The sequence below is a fragment of the Oncorhynchus tshawytscha genome, linkage group LG04 (genome assembly GCF_018296145.1).
Source record: "Oncorhynchus tshawytscha isolate Ot180627B linkage group LG04, Otsh_v2.0, whole genome shotgun sequence".
In the NCBI taxonomy this organism is placed as follows: Eukaryota; Metazoa; Chordata; class Actinopteri; order Salmoniformes; family Salmonidae; genus Oncorhynchus; species Oncorhynchus tshawytscha.
In genome coordinates, this window is record NC_056432.1 from 35,461,490 (window position 1) to 35,478,980 (window position 17,491).

Sequence of the window (17,491 nt, forward strand, 5' to 3'; positions counted from 1 at the left end):
GAGACTGAGTGGGGTTGTCGGATTCTTATTCTTCGCGTTTGGTAGCATCTGCTTTCTCCATCAGACTTCAATCATGTGAGTTAAGCAGGTCATAATGGTGAACAAGTTAACCACAGGGCTAACTTGACTTTCTAAAGCAGATGTGGGAAATATCTTACTCTTCATCCTCAAAGATTTTCTTCTCCCCCCCCAACAGTACATTTTTAGAACAGTATCTGCAGCTTTAAAGGGGAGGCAGATGCCTGTCAGAATGCCAGTCGGTATTCCCCAGACCACTGTTAAAGTGGGAGTCTGAGAAATCATTGCAGACTTGGGAGGTCAAGATGGATGAACTCCCTGATTTTTAGCTGGGTTGGAGAAAAATGTCTTTAAAATCCAAGTAAAGAGGCCAAGATGCTCTCTCCACTGTACTGGCACAGCATGTGGATTTGTGAGTGTAACAAAATAACAGCCCATTACAACACAGTAATAGTGGTGTTATTATGTGTTAGTACACTGTCTTTCACTGAACTATATCAGACAATATTATTTGGTTATATTAATGTGTATTTATGTTACATTGTTGGATAGAGATGACATGAACGATCATTGGTCGTTGGTAGGATTATTTTGTATATTCAGATGTACATGCATTGTGCTTTTGGCTTGGAATGTCCTTGAAACGGGGGTGTTGTTTTAGTAAATTGCGATGTAAAACATTGAGCATAATAATAGGCCTATACGCATAGTCCCTGTGCCATTTGCAAAACCCGATTTGTCAAACGTTTTTCAAGATACAAGAAGACAGGACTGTTGACATGTTAAATTGAGAGAACGACGGCACAGTGAATCAAATTAAAGATCTAGCTCTCGTGCATTGATTGCTTTGGTCTCGTCCTGTCCTCTTTTTTTAACACACCCAGCGGAGCGAGCTGCTTGAAGCACAGCCTGCCAACGCATTTGAAGCCAGTCTCTCTCGTATGTGCCTGGAGAGCATCGTGTCCGAGGCGCAGAGCGCGCTGCGTTTTTTCGGGAGTTCTCTAAAAGCGTCAAGAAATGGTGGATACATTCTATTGAAATGCCTAACTCACTTGAAAGGTTTTTCACAACCTGGGATATGTCATTGCTGTTATTTCCAGCGTGAAGCCGTCTTATTCTTGGAATCTATTGTTAATGATCTGTCATCGGAGCTTTTTAAAGACTTGGATTCATATCAACAGTAATCTGGTTTGACACAAAGATCTACTGTTTTTCCTTTTTCGGGAACAAGGAACCTGTTTTTAGGACTATTCTCAGAGCACGAATAGTTTCTGCTTGTGATTGAACTTTGAAGAAAAGAAGAAAAAACAGAATATAAAAAATATTGCTTATGGTTTGACAGTTTTTGCCGCTGCAGACGGAAAAAACGCTCAGTAAAGATTTATTGGTTAAGCAGGTTGGTTCTTCTGTCTTGTCTGCTCCACTGTAGACTATTCTACACGGAATTCTGCTCGAATTTCTGTTGCGTAGCCTATTCCCGATCTGGATTTATTTGAATACGGCTCGGTCGAACGGTTTTGTGAACCTATATTACATTTCTTCCCCCAATGGTTCTTTGCACGGAGGACATCGCAACTCATTTGTTTCGGTAAGGTTATGAAATTTGATAATTGGCTCATGCCAGCCAACCTTTTGCCTTATTGCAATGTTTTCCCTATGTAAGATTTATGGTAACACAAAAATCGAATAATATTTACATTATTACATAGGCCGATAGGAATTAAGAATAGCCTACCGGTAGGCTATTCCGTAGCCTATTGATGATTTCGATTTACTCGCTTTTCCCTGAGTAACGGCTATGCACAATGTATTCTATTCTGTTATAGCCCAATTACTTGCACATTTTGACTTACTATATATGTCAATTATATTAATCGAATTATTTTTGGTACATGTCTAAGTCTCGTCGTGACAGACAGTAGCCTAGTCCAGTCTACAATAAATGCAACGCACGACATTGACATAATTTTAAGGTTGCGCTATGTCTGGCATCAAGTACCACAGGAGGAGCTATATAATTAGTTTTTATCACCAAAGCACGCAAGAATGTGGATGTTCAAGGTTATATCAAAACGTCTTTCAATATGACCCAAAGACGCAGAGAGGCTGTTATGCGCGCTTACCGCTCCGCTATTCTATGGCGGCTTTTGGCTTGTTTGTTAACAGTTATTTCCGTGTTCATGTATTTCAAAAAAAAATGTAAGTGATCCGTAGCATCTACACTGTTGTTGTGTCTGTCTAAGTAGCCTATGTTTGGAACAACACACACCTGTAGGCTACTTTACTTTATGTTGTCTTGGCGTCTATCGTCATTTCAGGTTGAAAGTGTCTATTCGACGATAGAACTGAACCCCAAAATGCTGTGTTTATTAGGATAGCTATAACTTCATGTCTTATGGATAGGTTATTCCCTACAGTGGCAAAGCATGTTTAAGGTAATAACAATCTAAGCAAATAGCTCTTTGAAAACTTTAGAGCGCCTACCTCTAGATTGCCCCTCTACGGTTGAAAAAGCTGTCGGTGTACATGTGTATAGGCCTACATTTATTTGATACTGAACTTTTTCTTACAGCCATACTACACAAACCTGTGGGTTGTAACACGGTTACTTTTATGTTTATGTCATTTCAAACTTAGAAAGGTGTCCGTATTATGATCATGAGAGATAATACTGCTATTTTTTATTGGAAACGCTGTTTGAAAATGGTGGGCCTCAAGAGTTCAAAAGGGGCACTGGCCTACACGTTGAGTGGGTGATTTGGACAACCATGCTTGGCTTTTTGTGTAGTGGTTTCTATGAAAAGTGGATAGATCTCCTCACACTTTACAACAACAATAACACCGACTCCTGTCTCCTTTTTGCGGCGTGTTCATAAAGTGGTCTTCGTGTTTCCTTTTTGACCTTGTCGTAAATGTGTATTTTAAAGCTATTTGATAGGGAAAATATTACCTTACTAATACATTAACGCCACTGCTACACAGTACCCGCCGCCTCTACCACCTCCCTATGTGTCTTTCTCCATTTCCTTCAACCAAATCTTTAATCTACTGCAGATGCAGCTCTGGAATTAGGTTGCAAAAAGCTCTCCTTATTCGTATCTTCAAAAGCCCATTTATCTCCAGCAGAAAGCTGATAAGAAAGAGGCCTGCTTGGCAAGGCTGATAAGAGGGTGAAAAAAAAAATCCTCCAGCTATTTGTAATGTAAGAGTTCAGGCTGATCACAGCTAGCTCGGGGATACATGACAAACCTTGCGTCATAAGCCTAATGCCTCATGCCTCAAACTAGGGGAGGAGGGGAAGGACAAACATTAAATGGAGATTTGTGTTGGATTTAATGCAGGGATTTAAAAGCAATAGTGAAACATGAAACATCGGGGAGGAAGTGGAAACGTTAAGCAAATAACCCTATTCAGAGGTCTTAATCGTGACAATATCGACTGGAAAGTGGTAATGCTATCAACCACTATCATTAAAGGTGAATGAGCAGTTAAGCTGTTTTGGTTGGAATCAGCTGCCTGGCCTGCTGCAGCACATTGCGATGGTCCGTGAAATGTTGAGAGAAAACTAAAAACGTGGCAGTGAAAAATGTGTTGATGCATTTGATGTTAACTCTGTTTTTTTTTAACTATTTGGTTTGAAGGGGTGATAAACTGCTCTAAATCCCCAACTGCAACCTGTCTGGAATGTAGATCTTAAATCCAAATTGGCTTATTCTGATGCTGCCTGCCTGCCCACTGTGAGAACAGGATGGTGAAATATGGCGGTAGGGTAGGTGTCTTACATACTAGAGTGAAAAACACAGCAACACTTTCACTTCACATTCATTCGGCAGCCTAGCCGTGGTACTGCTCATTCAAGGCCAGCCCTCAGGCAGTACTGTAGAGGGAGTGTTTCTCATCTCATCTCTATCGAGCTCTCCATTCTGTTTTTCTTGTATTTTTTTTTAGTATGGAGTGAGAGAGTGTGATCTCTTATTTTGCTCTTTGGAATGGCAGAGTATTAGCAGTCTATTCACTTCAGTGAAGGATGGATGGACATTCCCTTCCAAGTGCTGAATGTGTGCTTTCTTTCCTGCAGATCCCCTGACACAGCACCAGCGCCCATAAATCACATTACGTACATCTATTGTACCAATTTGTTGTCTGGGCACTTGTGTTAAGCCTATTAAGCTGGGTGAATTGTATTGCTTGTTATGTGGCTCACCTTTGTCCGATTCGCTGGGTAGAGGCCCCCTTCGCAGTATTTAGTCTATGATTTCCCTCTTATACAGACTGAGACGGCTGCTTGTTATTAGTCTTGGATTGATTTTTTCTAGAGGATTATTCTGAAAACACGTCATTACTATATAACAATTGACGTGTAACGTGATCGTATTCATACTTGGAGAGGAGAACACTCCCTCCTCTATACTCTACGTGTGTGTGTGTGCGTGTGTGCGTGCGCGTGTGTGTGTGTGTTTGAGAGCGAGAGAGCAATGGGGAATTTACAGGCTTCCCCATGGTACTTATAATGTCTTAATGCTGGCAAGAGAAGGACCATAAAGCACTCTCTCTGCACCAAAAGCAGTGGGAGACCTGAGAAAGAGGAACAGAGGAAACCAGCAGCAGTGAGAAAGAGTGAGACGGGGTTGGCAAGCACCACTTTAATGTGCACTGCAGAGATGTCTGTTTTTAACATTAACGTTATAAATAACATGAATGGGCCCCACAAGGCCACTGGCCATAAAGGGACAGGGAGGTGTTGGCAAAACAAAATTCATTTTTTCCTATTTTTCTATTGCTGCGGTCCACGAACAGTGGGTCCCTGTGGAGTCTGTGTGTTGTTAACCACTCTGGATGGGTGGTATTTATGCCTTTGTTCAAATGGAAGTGACCGGTGACCTTTCCCGTGGTGTTGGCCAGCTCTGACACTGTCACACAATGGATTGCTGCCTCCATAATGTCTGTGTCACAAATGGCACTCTATTCCCTAGTGCACTACTTTTGATCAGAGCTAATGGACCTTGGCCAAAAGTAGTTCGCTATATAGGGAATAGGGGACCATTTTAGACTCAGCCAATTTGTCAACTGCGCAGCTTTTTCTCCCTCATCTCCTATCAGATGTTATTTCCTAAATGTTGGGGCATCTGCTCGCGCTGCGCTGAGTCCTGGGGGCGCGTCCTCTTTTTTTTCTCCTCGCCCCTCAGTTCTAAATGTCAACTGTGCGCCGCAACAAAGCGGCCACCTAAGGCCTTTTAAATACCTCCAGGTATTGCTGCAGTCATAGGTCAGCCAGTCACTCAGCGGGTAATGTGTTTTTCATGCTCACAGCTCACAGTGGACAGACGAGGGCCGCTCGGGCAAGGGCCACTGTACAACACAATGCCCCCACCCACCACCGGAGAGGTCAAGGGGGAAGGGAGGGAGACGGGGTTATGGAAGGGTAGAGAGATAGTGTGTGTGTGTGTGGGGGGGATAAGAGAGCTTGGCCCCTCAGCACTCATCAGCCATGATGGGGATGTGTGCCTATGATGATGGTGGTGTTGTTGTTCTCACTATAGCCGTGGGATAAAGGACCCCCACTTCACATCAAACAGTCTCCCAACCCCATCATAAATATTTCAGAGACCTCTGCCTTTAATCCTCGTGGCCCGTCTCCAATTAGCCGCTGACGTCGGATGCTGCGAGGGCCATGATCTAAAAGGAGAGAAAATAGGGGTCTTTGATTCTGGTGCTCGCGAGGATCTATCGCCTTCACTCTCCAGCGTCCTCTCCTTATTGTGCGCCAGCCGTCTCATTGAGAGGTGGAGACACTCGAGTGAATTCTCCGCTTTTCAAGCTACCGACAAGGGTCAACCTGTAATTCTGGCAGCTTTCCTGCAAGGCCCTTCACTCAGCCCTCATCCCTCTCTCTCCTCCTGCACCTACCTCCCCCTTCCTCCTCCCCGCCTGCCCCATCCTGTCCCCAAAGCAGCTCTTTCCAGCGAGCAAGCTGTCTTTTTTTTTACCTTTATGAGGCGTAATTAAATGTGTTCTGTGCGGCGCTGCGTGGCACCCTGTCTGAGCACCAACCCCAGGCGTGCCATTAGCCAGATGTGGCTCTACTGCAGCTCTAATGATAGAGAGAGAGAACACAGTGGAGGAGAGGAGACAAACCCAGGAGTCCTCCATCACGCCATCCAAGATGTTTTGTGGGCCTAATTGCCCAATCGTTTTGTGCCCCCTTATGACTCCCGGCTCATGGATTCATTAGCCTCCCTGTGCCATGTCAGGCTAGCTAGAGTGTTCATGTTTCATCCTATGGCGGGTGGTAGGTGCTAGAGGCTCGTAGCCAATGGGGTGTCGTGGGAAGGGTGAAAACAGCTTACACCTTTACTTTGTCGGTTGCATGTAAAAAGTTACATATGTTAAATCAATTGTTATGTGGGGAAGTAATTTAGTCTATTACTGTGAATTACTTTCAATTATTCAATGCAGAGGAGAAAGAATATATGACTATATACCTGCAGGTATATTTTGAGATTGTGGTTGGGTTAGGGTTGAGATTGTGGTTGGGTTAGAGCTGAGATTGTGGTTGGGTTAGGGTTGAGATTGTGGTTGGGTTGAGATTGTGGTTGGGTTAGGGTTAGGGTTGAGATTGTGGTTGGGTTAGGGTTGAGATTGTGGTTGGGTTAGGGTTGAGATTGTGGTTGGGTTAGGGTTGAGATTGTGGTTGGGTTAGGGTTGAGATTGTGGTTGGGTTAGGGTTGAGATTGGATTAGGTTAGAGCTGAGATTGTGGTTGGGTTAGGGTTGAGATTGTGGTTGGGTTGAGATTGTGGTTGGGTTAGGGTTAGGGTTGAGATTGTGGTTGGGTTAGGGTTGAGATTGGATTATGTTAGAGCTGAGATTGTGGTTGGGTTAGGGTTGAGATTGTGGTTGGGTTGAGATTGTGGTTGGGTTAGGGTTAGGGTTGAGATTGTGGTTGGGTTAGGGTTGAGATTGGATTAGGTTAGAGCTGAGATTGTGGTTGGGTTAGGGTTGAGATTGTGGTTGGGTTAGGGTTGAGATTGTGGTTGGGTTAGGGTTGAGATTGTGGTTGGGTTAGGGTTGAGATTGGATTAGGTTAGAGCTGAGATTGTGGTTGGGTTAGGGTTGAGATTGTGGTTGGGTTAGGGTTGAGATTGTGGTTGGGTTAGGGTTGAGATTGTGGTTGGGTTAGGGTTGAGATTGGATTAGGTTAGAGCTGAGATTGTGGTTGGGTTAGGGTTGAGATTGTGGTTGGGTTGAGATTGTGGTTGGGTTAGGGTTAGGGTTGAGATTGTGGTTGGGTTAGGGTTGAGATTGGATTAGGTTAGAGCTGAGATTGTGGTTGGGTTAGGGTTGAGATTGTGGTTGGGTTAGGGTTGAGATTGTGGTTGGGTTAGGGTTGAGATTGGATTAGGTTAGAGCTGAGATTGTGGTTGGGTTAGAGTTGAGAATGTGGTTGGGTTAGAGTTGAGATTGTGGTTGGGTTAGAGTTGAGATTGAGGTTGGGTTGAGATTGTGTTTGTTTTAGAGGTGAGATTGTGGTTGAGTTCGAGTTGATATTGTGGTTGGGTTAGGGTTGAGGTTGTGATTGGGTTGTGTTAGAATTGCAATTGTGGTTGGGTCAGGGTTGAGATTGTGGTTGGGTTAAGGTTGAGATTGTGGTTGGGTTAAGGTTGATTGTGGTTGGTTTAGAGTTGAGAAATGGTGTGTTTGTATCACTGACAAGTGAGATGAGCAGCAACCAGGCTATTGAAGGCACTTTCTAGAAAATACATGTTTCACCGCTGAGGCTTTGGAGGTTCTTAGGGATCTGACTGACAAACGCTGATTGATCGGCACAGATTCACCCAGCGCTTCCTTTCAACCATCTCTGAGGATCTTAAGCTACAGTACAACCATTGAGCACTCTCTTTCTCTCATATTTCATTTTAAGCCCCTTTCTACTAGCAGTGTATTAAATTCTCTTTTCATCTCGCCTTGTGTTTTTCCCCCTTGGTAAGCAGATTGGACTTGGAAGCTGGTTTAATTAGATGAGAGAGGGAGAGGGAGGGAGGGGGAGGGAGGGAGGTAGAGGGAGAGGGAGGGAGGGAGGGAGAGGGAGAGGGAGAGGGAGAGAGAGAGAGAGAGAGAGAGAGAGAGAGAGAGAGAGAGAGAGAGTTTTCCTCTAGATACGGATGTATCGGGTGGTCTGTCTGTGAGCCGAGCTGCCTGGGGGGCTCTGTATAGCGCCGGGTGGGAAATGGTCCTACATACCAAACATACGGCGCCCTCGCTGGAAAGCAGGCCCCTTCGTTAGCAAGGAGCTGACGAGCTGCCGCTCAAGTTAGGGTAATTAACACCGCCACAGATTGTGGAACAGCTGTGCAATTTAGCACTGTGGCAACACCAGCGAGCCGAGAGAGAGAGAGGCTCTGCAAACAGAGGAAGGCTAGAGAGGGCTGCTTCAGAGACCAGACCACCTAGACCAGGCCCCCCACGGCCAAACCATACAAAGGCCCTCAGCAGGGTAGCCAGGGAAAGGCATATTATTCATATAATATTTTAAAACTTTGCCTCTAAAGACTGAAGGCTGTAATATGTTTGGTAGCAAATATAACTACCAGATGTGAACAGACTTTTAAATAGAACAGACTTTCGTCTTTGGGTAAATATATTTATAGCCTGACAAAACGCTAGCCTTTCACGATCTTGTGCATACCGTACAGTACTTTAAGGCCACAGCGGTGCCTGTGTTTAAGTTCGAGATTGAAAGAGTTAGGAGACGGTGCCTAGCTTTTGCGTATCCTTGGGTAATCTAGTTGACGTGCTGATTTTGGGGGGCAGGCTGTCTGTCTGTCCGTCCCAGTCTTGTTCAATAGTTATTGTGGAGCATGGATGGTGGGCCGCATGCATGTTAAATGAAAAAAGCCTCTAGACTTTCTCTCCGTGTGATTCCAGTCTCCTTTCGTCTTACTGTTCTCGGCAGTGTCTGGCTTGGCCCAGCAAAACCAAATGATATGTGAGAAGTAATTCAAGTGTCCTGCTCTCTCGTTTTTTAAAAGTTTTTTAAAATTGTATTTCATGTGTCACATTCCGCCCTTTATTTTCATTCCCCTGGTTTTTTATCCGCGCTGATCCTTCACATCTGGTTCGGGTTTTGGCTATAGGGGAGTGATGATGTGTGGTGGAAAGAAAATGGCCTCCACATGGAGTTTTTACGCTCGAGTAGTGTTTCTTTGTGGATCCCCCAAACGAATTGTGACGGAGAAAGAAACCACACAAACATCCTGTGACTTTGACGTTTTTTTTCTTCTCCTCTCGCCTTTGTGATGTTCTACAGAGATGCCCCTTGTAAAAACAGACCAATCGCAGTGGGCAAAAGGATCGGCTACACAAAAACAAGACATTTCAAGTTACGTGCCACTTTTCTAAGACTTATTTACTCCTTTTAGCTCCTTGCTAAATACACAACTGCAGTTTGGTGTATTTGTATCACAGGAGGCTGCTGAGGGGAGGACGCCTCAAAATAATGGCTGGGATGGAGTGGATGGAACGGTTTCAGACCATGTGTTTGATTACCATTCCAGTCATTCCGTTCCAGCCATTACTGTGAGCCCATCCTCCCCAATTAAGCTGCAACCTACCTGTGATATGTATGTAATTGACTCTATTAAACGAATGTACTTTAATGTAAACTGAACAGCAACCATTTTGGGGGGCCTTGAGCCACACTGCTGCCCTTTGTCTGTTACCTGTGGCGGGTGGAAAGTAAGGGTGTGTTGTATTTCGTACGGTCGGAGAGAGCGGGAAATGCAGCAGGCTACTCTAATGACATGGAACTGAGCGGAGATAAAGTTGACCCTGCAGGTTTGACTCCTGTTGAATGGCCCCGTCTGCGGAATCTCTCTTGCTCTCTCTCTCTCAGCAATCAAGTGTCACTGACGCATCCGTGGCTGTCAGTCCTGCTCTGAGAGAGAGAGAGAGATGGAGAGAGGGAGCTCAGGGAACATGTTCCATTTCTGCTAATCGTGCCGACTTCGACAGACATTTCCACCGAGCTCCTCTCCACCCCTGCCATCCTCCTCCCCTCCTTGATTCAGTGACTGAGCAGGGCACAGAGAGAGAGAGAGAGAGACGGCCGTGTAACAACAATAATGTGTCAAATGTCTATCTACGGTAATGTGAGGGGAACGCAGGCGGGCGGCTGCAGTGTGCGCTGGGAGGCCAGACCGTGCCCCCGACGGGCCTGCCATTTATTTATCAACTAAGAGGAGAGAAGAAGAGAGAAAAGGAGGGGAGAGAAGGCTCAGGCTTCTCTGTGCCAGAGGAGGCCAGGCGGCTCATGAGGGATAGGAAATATAATTGAGCCTCTCTCTCTCCTGGCTACAGGGCTGACTCAGACAACAGCTCTGCTCCTCCTCTCCCTCTCTCTTTTCCTCTCATCCACGGTGCTCGTCGGTCACGGCTGAGAAGAGGAGGCGTCCATGGCCTTTCAGGCTCCGCACAGGGATGTCCCCAAACAAGACATGTCACTTGTGCTTACTGTGGCATTCATTTGATCAGATTAGATTTTCCCGCTTTCCTTTCCTTCCCCCTCTCCACTCTGTACTCTGAATATGCCTCTCTCAGGGGTTTGTCCTGCGCCAGGGCTGCTGGAGAACTGACTGACTGTGGCTTGGCTTGGTGTGTGTGCGCGTGTGTGTGTGTGTGCACGTGCACGTGTGTGTGTGTGCACGTGCGCGTGTGTGAGAGGCCCATGACATGGCTGTGTGGGGACATCCCACCTGTTGGTAGTGGGTGGTTGAAAGAACAAGTGTAGCTGTCAGAGACACAGGTGTAAAGTCTCTCCCATTGGGAGCCGGGCCCTGTTTTGGAAAGGCCTCAGCACCAACTACAGTAGGCCCACACTACTCTCTGCACTTCCAATCTACTACTGCTCTATATTCACCACGGAATCATATCTAAAGAAGTGAGAACCCTTGGTGAGACCAGGAGTAGAATCTGTGAGAAACAGGCAGCTAGGTGATCTGATTTGGTCCACAGTGTGTTGTGGTTGGGGGGATTGGGGAGCTGGTTGGTGGTGGTGGGTGGATGTTGCAGTCTTTAAGCCCATCTGTTTTTCTAACCCTAATTGCATATGGAGGTATTGATCTGTGGAGAGAGGAGGGCACCACTACCAGAAGGCTAGGCTCCCACTGGCACCCTGCCAGCCCAGCCAGCGCTCTGCTCTGTCTGTCAATCACACTGGTGGGTGGCGGCCTACATGGGCGGGGATGTCCATTGCCTCCTTCACTCCCTCCCTCCCTCCCGTCCCTCTTTCACTCCCTCCCTCTCCCTCACTCCCTACAATCCCTCCCTCTCCCTCACTCCCTACAATCCCTCCCTCTCCCTCACTCCCTACAATCCCTCCCTCTCCCTCACTCCCTACAATCCCTCCCTCTCCCTCACTCCCTACAATCCCTCCCTCTCCCTTCATCCCTTCGCCTCTAACAATAGTTCTGGATCCTCCCTGGTCCTGACTCTGACCCAGAACAATCCCAGCTAGGTCTGGCTTTAAGGACCCTTGTTACAGGAGAATAACAACCATAGGAGGAGAGGAAGACATGCCTGGAAGCAGGTCTCTCTCTCTCTAGCCCCCCCCATCCACCCCTCCCTGCTGCGCCCAGTTTCACAGCTTTTAACACTTGATTAATTCCCCCTCTCTCTGCTAAAGCTTTTAAGCAGTGTGAGCAGAGAGAGAGAGAGAGAGAGAGAGAGAGAGAGAGAGAGAGAGAGCGAGGGAGAGAGTGAGAGAGCTGTATGATGGGGATAGAGGGTAGAGGAGATGAGTTGGGGGTAGATGAAGTTCTTGGCTCTGTTGTGTTTGAGGCAGCTCGCAGGGTTTCATTTTACCCGGGCTCTGTAGAGGGATATGGGGACTCTGGATTATGTGCTTAGGCTCCATTGGCTGGATTATGCACCTTTTATCACCAGGGCCTGTTTACAATGGATATCTCTCCGCCGTTGACGGAGTTGCCTCCTTACTACAACAGACGTGATAATATGCAAACACTGCTCCGTAAAAACAGTTTTCCAATCCGCTTTATTCCGCTGAATGCTGTATGTTTGTATGAAGGCCCCAGAGCATGAGTTTGGTAATCCAAGGATTCTCACAAAATATGGAAACATCTTGTTTGGGGAAAATTAAGAAGGGCTGTTGCCTTAACACGATAGAATGTCTTGTCCGTCAATGGATCTCATCCACACAAAACAGACAAGATGCTTCACCGGAGAAACACTGAGATAATCCTAGCACTCAAAGAGAGACAGGAAAATGAACTCATAGCACTGCAGACAAAGGTTGTCATAGAATTAGCTTAAGGGCCTTTAAAAAAAAAAGGTCATTTTGTAAATGACACTACAGAGTTATCAGCTGTTGTCTTAATAGTAAACACTCAGCCTGCCCGAGAAGACTTCCGTTAGAGAAACATGTTGACATTGAAGAGGTGCATTTGGTTAATTGACAGGAAATGGCTTTGTTGGAGTGATCTGACTGCCTGGCCCCGCTGGCGCTGTAGTAGAGTAATTAGCTGGTTAACCTCTCCTCTTCCCCATACTGTACAGTCATGATCAATATACTGCATAATGTGCACCTGCCAATAGCCTCAACTGAAATAGAGATCAGACAGTCGAACCAAGTGACACCCAAGGGGCTCTATATACTACAGTGCTGTGTGTGTTACCGGTCTCTCTCTGTCCATCCATTAGGTTGACTCCTCATACGAGAGTTCAGAGGAACAAAGACTTAGCCAGAGTGCAGCCATCATGAGCAGCCTTGGAAAATGGGATGAGTGCTCAGGGGGAAAACTCTGGCTGTTGTTGTTTCTTTTCCACATGAATAATTGAGGGAGTCGCCATGTAAGACAAAGTTGCATTTCCTTGCTTCATTATATTTGAATCTGGAGTGGAGTGAACATCGCTCAGCATAGCTTGGCACAGCAGACAGCTTTGAATGCGTCTCCGTCCTGAAGAGGTCGGTCAGTTGTAAATCTTCTCTACCCATGATGCAATGTAAAGTGAAACCCATGGCATCGCATGCGTTGCATCCTCCCCCGGTGAATCTGTCGAGGGATTTGTGTTTAGATTGTTGATGGTTGCCAGACCCAAATTCCTCTACAGGTGCTCCTTCCTAATCAGACATAACCGTGTCTAGGGTTGCCAGCACAGAGGTCCACCAAAGCTTGTGTAAGCCTACAGTTGATAGATAGTAAACTAGTTTCCCTATCTTTGCTGTGTAGCAAAGAATGCTTGTTTTTTATGGGTGTAGCCATAGAAATAGAACTACTAGAAGCTCTATGTCTATGAGTGTATCATACAGATCCATCTGCTTATGGGTAGTGAATCTATAATTCAAATCTATAACTATCTGATTATTTACTGTACATGCCACTCTATCAGCAGCGGATGTAAAAATATGTCTGTATGTTGTTGAGTGCATCATAGATCTCATTCAGCGTGTGACAATGAATGCTGTGTAACTGAAAACCCATTGAGTCCCCGGTGTTTTGTCACAAGGTCAGGTGTGTGTGGTACTGACGGTGGGCATGCCAGCCAGGGACCAAAGTGAGGTTACACAGTAAGTGTGAAAGTCTGAATCATAAGCTCTCTCACAAGGTCTCTGCAGTTGTCACGTTGGCGAGAAACAGCCTGGCGAGAAACATCCCTGGACTCCCTGGTCTGTCAATAGCAGCACGCGCTTAGCCAAGGTTAGCTCAGCGCCAAAGAGCAAAGCTCCAGGTATTCACAGTGATGTGCCACCTTGGTTATTTATACATCTCAAGCCTTCGTAAGTCACACATCTGGAGCGAACCAATGACAGAGGAGCACTAGCACAATGCAGTGCCTTGTGGGAGTGGAATGGGACCGGCCAACAACACTGTGCATCCCGAATGGCACCCTATTCCCTATGGGTCCTGGTCAAAAGTAGTTCACTATGGCACCCTATTCCCTATGGGTCCTGGTCAAAAGTAGTGCACTATGGCACCCTATTCCCTATGGGTCCTGGTCAAAAGTAGTGCACTATGGCACCCTATTCCCTATGGGTCCTGGTCAAAAGTAGTTCACTATGGCACCCTATTCCATATGGGTCCTGGTCAAAAGTAGTGCACTATGGCACCCTATTCCATATGGGTCCTGGTCAAAAGTAGTGCACTATGGCACCCTATTCCCTATGGGCCCTGCTCAAAAGTAGTGCACTATGGCACCCTATTCCCTATGGGCCCTGGTCAAAAGTAGTTCACTATGGCACCCTATTCCCTATGGGCCCTGGTCAAAAGTAGTTCACTATGGCACCCTATTCCCTATGGGTCCTGGTCAAAAGTAGTGCACTATGGCACCCTATTCCCTATGGGCCCTGGTCAAAAGTAGTGCACTATAGAGGGAATAGGGTGCCATTTGGGACGCGCCCCCTGTCTACTGTCTGCCCCAGCATTTCCCTCATAAACTGTCTCTCTGACATGCCTGGGCCCCGGTTGTGTCATGCTATGCAGTCACGAGTAAAATAAAGACGTCAATAAAAAACCAACGCCGTTCTCAGAATAAAGGATGCATGTCTCTAACGCCACAGGGGTCAAAGCACAGTTGCTGAGCTGCCCTTTCTATATTGGACCCCCCCCTTCAGGTGTTAGGACCCTGACCCCTCCTCCCACCATCTTGTCACCAACTGAAGTCCATCAACCAATGAGCACCTGACAGAAACACACCGCCCGGCCTCTTCTTCCTCGGCCAGCGATGTAGACGTGGTACCGCGTTTGGCGGTGGTGGAAGTCTCTCCCCTCATAAACATGGAGGTGTAATGAAGCAACATAAAGGTGGGCTGACCCCTGCTCCCCCTCTCTCCCTCCTCTATTCTCCATCCATCTATTTTTAAGGACAGCTGAGTGGGTGGGAAAAGTATTTCTAAAGGGCTGCCTGGGCGTTGGGTGTCCTGCCTGGCCTGGGCGCAAGGCCTCCCAGAGAAGTTTGGGTTTCAGCTGCCAGTAACCCGAGGCCTGGTGTCTGCTTTAAAAGTAAATTCCACTTAACGTGCCGCGTCTCTTTCCAACATGAACAGGGGCTTAGGTCTGAACCTCCTTTATATAGCGCATACCATGTCTGTTTGTGAAGGGGGCTGGAGAGGAGTGGAGGGGGATAAGGGGGCGGCCAGGGGGTATGTGTTGCCCAGGGTTGCCAGTTCCTGCCCCACTAGCTGCCATTTCAGTTTTCCACTTTGCCTCCCATTTCTCCACCAGCCGTCAGACAAGTGTCTGTATTGATCCTGCGAGAGCCTGGCCTACTTTCACGCCGGTGGCTGACATATGAGCGGGATTCCTAAATCCCTGACTGAATTCCGATGCTGTGACAGTTGGGAGATGCTGTTACGCACTCCAGTCCTCCAGCAGACCCGTGTGAGAGAGTGCAGAGCCATGCTGACAGGATAAAGGTCAGGGGGAGCTTGTGTGTTACGGTAGCAAGCCAGGACGACTGTAGCACCCGAATGTAAAGTCTAAGACTCGGCTAAAGTCTCCTACCCTAGCAACCGCATCCTGGCATGCCAAAACGCACAAACAGTTTAGCCTCTTGTGTATTATTGTATGTACTGCAAGTTCTTTCGTGTTTCTGGTTGTAGGATATGTGTTTCATAATATAATAAATTGTATCACTCAGTCAGTCCAGGATGTGGGTGTGGACAGCATGGGTAATGAGTCTAAAGTGTGTGTGGAGCTTTGGCTCCGCAGAGGCCCCCATCCCACCCCACCCACAGTCAGTTCAGCTCTGCTCTGGATCCCTGCTCTGCTCTGGCACAACATTTATTTTTGTTAGAAGAGAGAGGGGAATGATTCATGTTAACGTCATGGCACGGCCGGGTGAAAATGTGCCACCCTCTGCGCATTTTTCCTCTCGTTAAAGCTGCCCTCAGTGCTTGGAGGAGCATACCTTGGGCTACCACATTGTTCAGTGTGGCGTCAGCCAGGCCTTTTCTTCTCCTAGTGAGACAGCCTCCCTGGGTTGGTGGAAATACACTGTGTGTGGGTTGGAGGGAAGGGAAGGAGAAGGGTCACAATGCCTTGTTATCACTGCATTAAAGAAACATCCCTTTTCGGTCGAATTCCTTCAAGTCAAAGCCAAAGCGGCTACAGTCAGTGTGGTCTTAAGTCAGGGAGGAGGAATAGAACTTCGTTTTTAGCCTGAGGTAGGCTCACTAGATGACTCACATTGTTCTGGTTGGAAGGAAAACAGGGTGAACAAGAGTTCTGTTGAGCGGCGCTTTAAGACACCTTCCTCTAACAAGCTGCAGTAAGAGGAGAGGTGGTTCTGCCTACCAACCACACTGCCTCCAGCTATCCTCTCCCCACCGCAGGGCGATCAAGGCTGTGCCCAAATGGCCCCCTTTTTCCTATGTAGCGCACTACTAGTCCTATGAGCCCTGGTCAAAAGTAGTGCACTAAATAGGTAATAGGGTGCCATTTTGGACGCCCCTCATGTCACAGTGGGCTCATGCGTCTCTGTGATATGCGTGCGTCTCTGTTAGGATGGTGGCTGGTGATGGAGCTCCACTGCAGCAGAGGTGGATTATTATAGTGTATCCTGTGGTACTTTGATCCTTTCTACAGGAACAATGCCTCCATAGTTGGGGCGGCAGGTAGCCTAGTGGTTAGAGAGCTGGGCCAGTAACCGAAAGGTTGCTGGATTGAATCTCCGTGCTAACATGGTAAAAATCTGTTAACCCACTATTCCCCGGTAGGCCGTTGTTGTAAATAAGAATTTGTTCTTAACTGACTTGCCTAGTTAAATAAAAAATAAAAAATAAATTCAAAAAAAGTATGAGGATGCTGGTGAAAACAATGGTGGTCTTGAATACAGATGGGAGGTTTGTTGTCATGCACCTGAGGCTTTGACATGGATGGTACTTGTCATCACCTAATTTTAATTATTGTCAGGATTGGGTTAAGGTACCAAACAGAAGGATGTGAGCCTAGGAGATTAGGAAGACACCCACACAGGAGGAAGACGAGGGATTGGTCAAGGCTGTTAGCCAACCAATTAGAGACCAGCAAGCCTGGACTATAATAGCCGCCTCCCTCCTGACTCTATCTCTGGTCTCAGCTGCCAGTCTGTCAGTCAGTCAGTAGAGAGAGAGAGGATTCTGACATAAAGGCCCAGTGCAGTTAAAAACGTGATTGTCCTATGTTTTATATATATATTTCCACACTATAAGGTTGGAATAATACAGTTAAATTACGAAAATTATAATAATGCCCTTTTAGTGTAAGAGCTATTTGAGATTTCAGCCTGTTTTGGTGGGATGGAATTTTGGCCTGGCAGTAAATGAGTTAATAGATCAATAAGAAAACAGTCTCTGCCAATAGCAGCTACTTTTCAGTTTTTGCTTCCGCACAAAGACCACTATCCCAGACAGTCCTAGCAATATTCTTGCTTGAGAAGATGCTCTTTGATAAGAATCCATTTTCATTTCTATTTGACCAGTT

At 46.6% G+C, this 17,491-nt stretch overlaps 1 pseudogene; it reads left to right on the forward strand.

The window, feature by feature from the left end:
* Positions 1–924: 924 nt before the first annotated feature.
* LOC112249510 overlaps positions 925–17,491 on the forward strand; it is a 70,702-nt pseudogene continuing 54,135 nt past the window's right edge.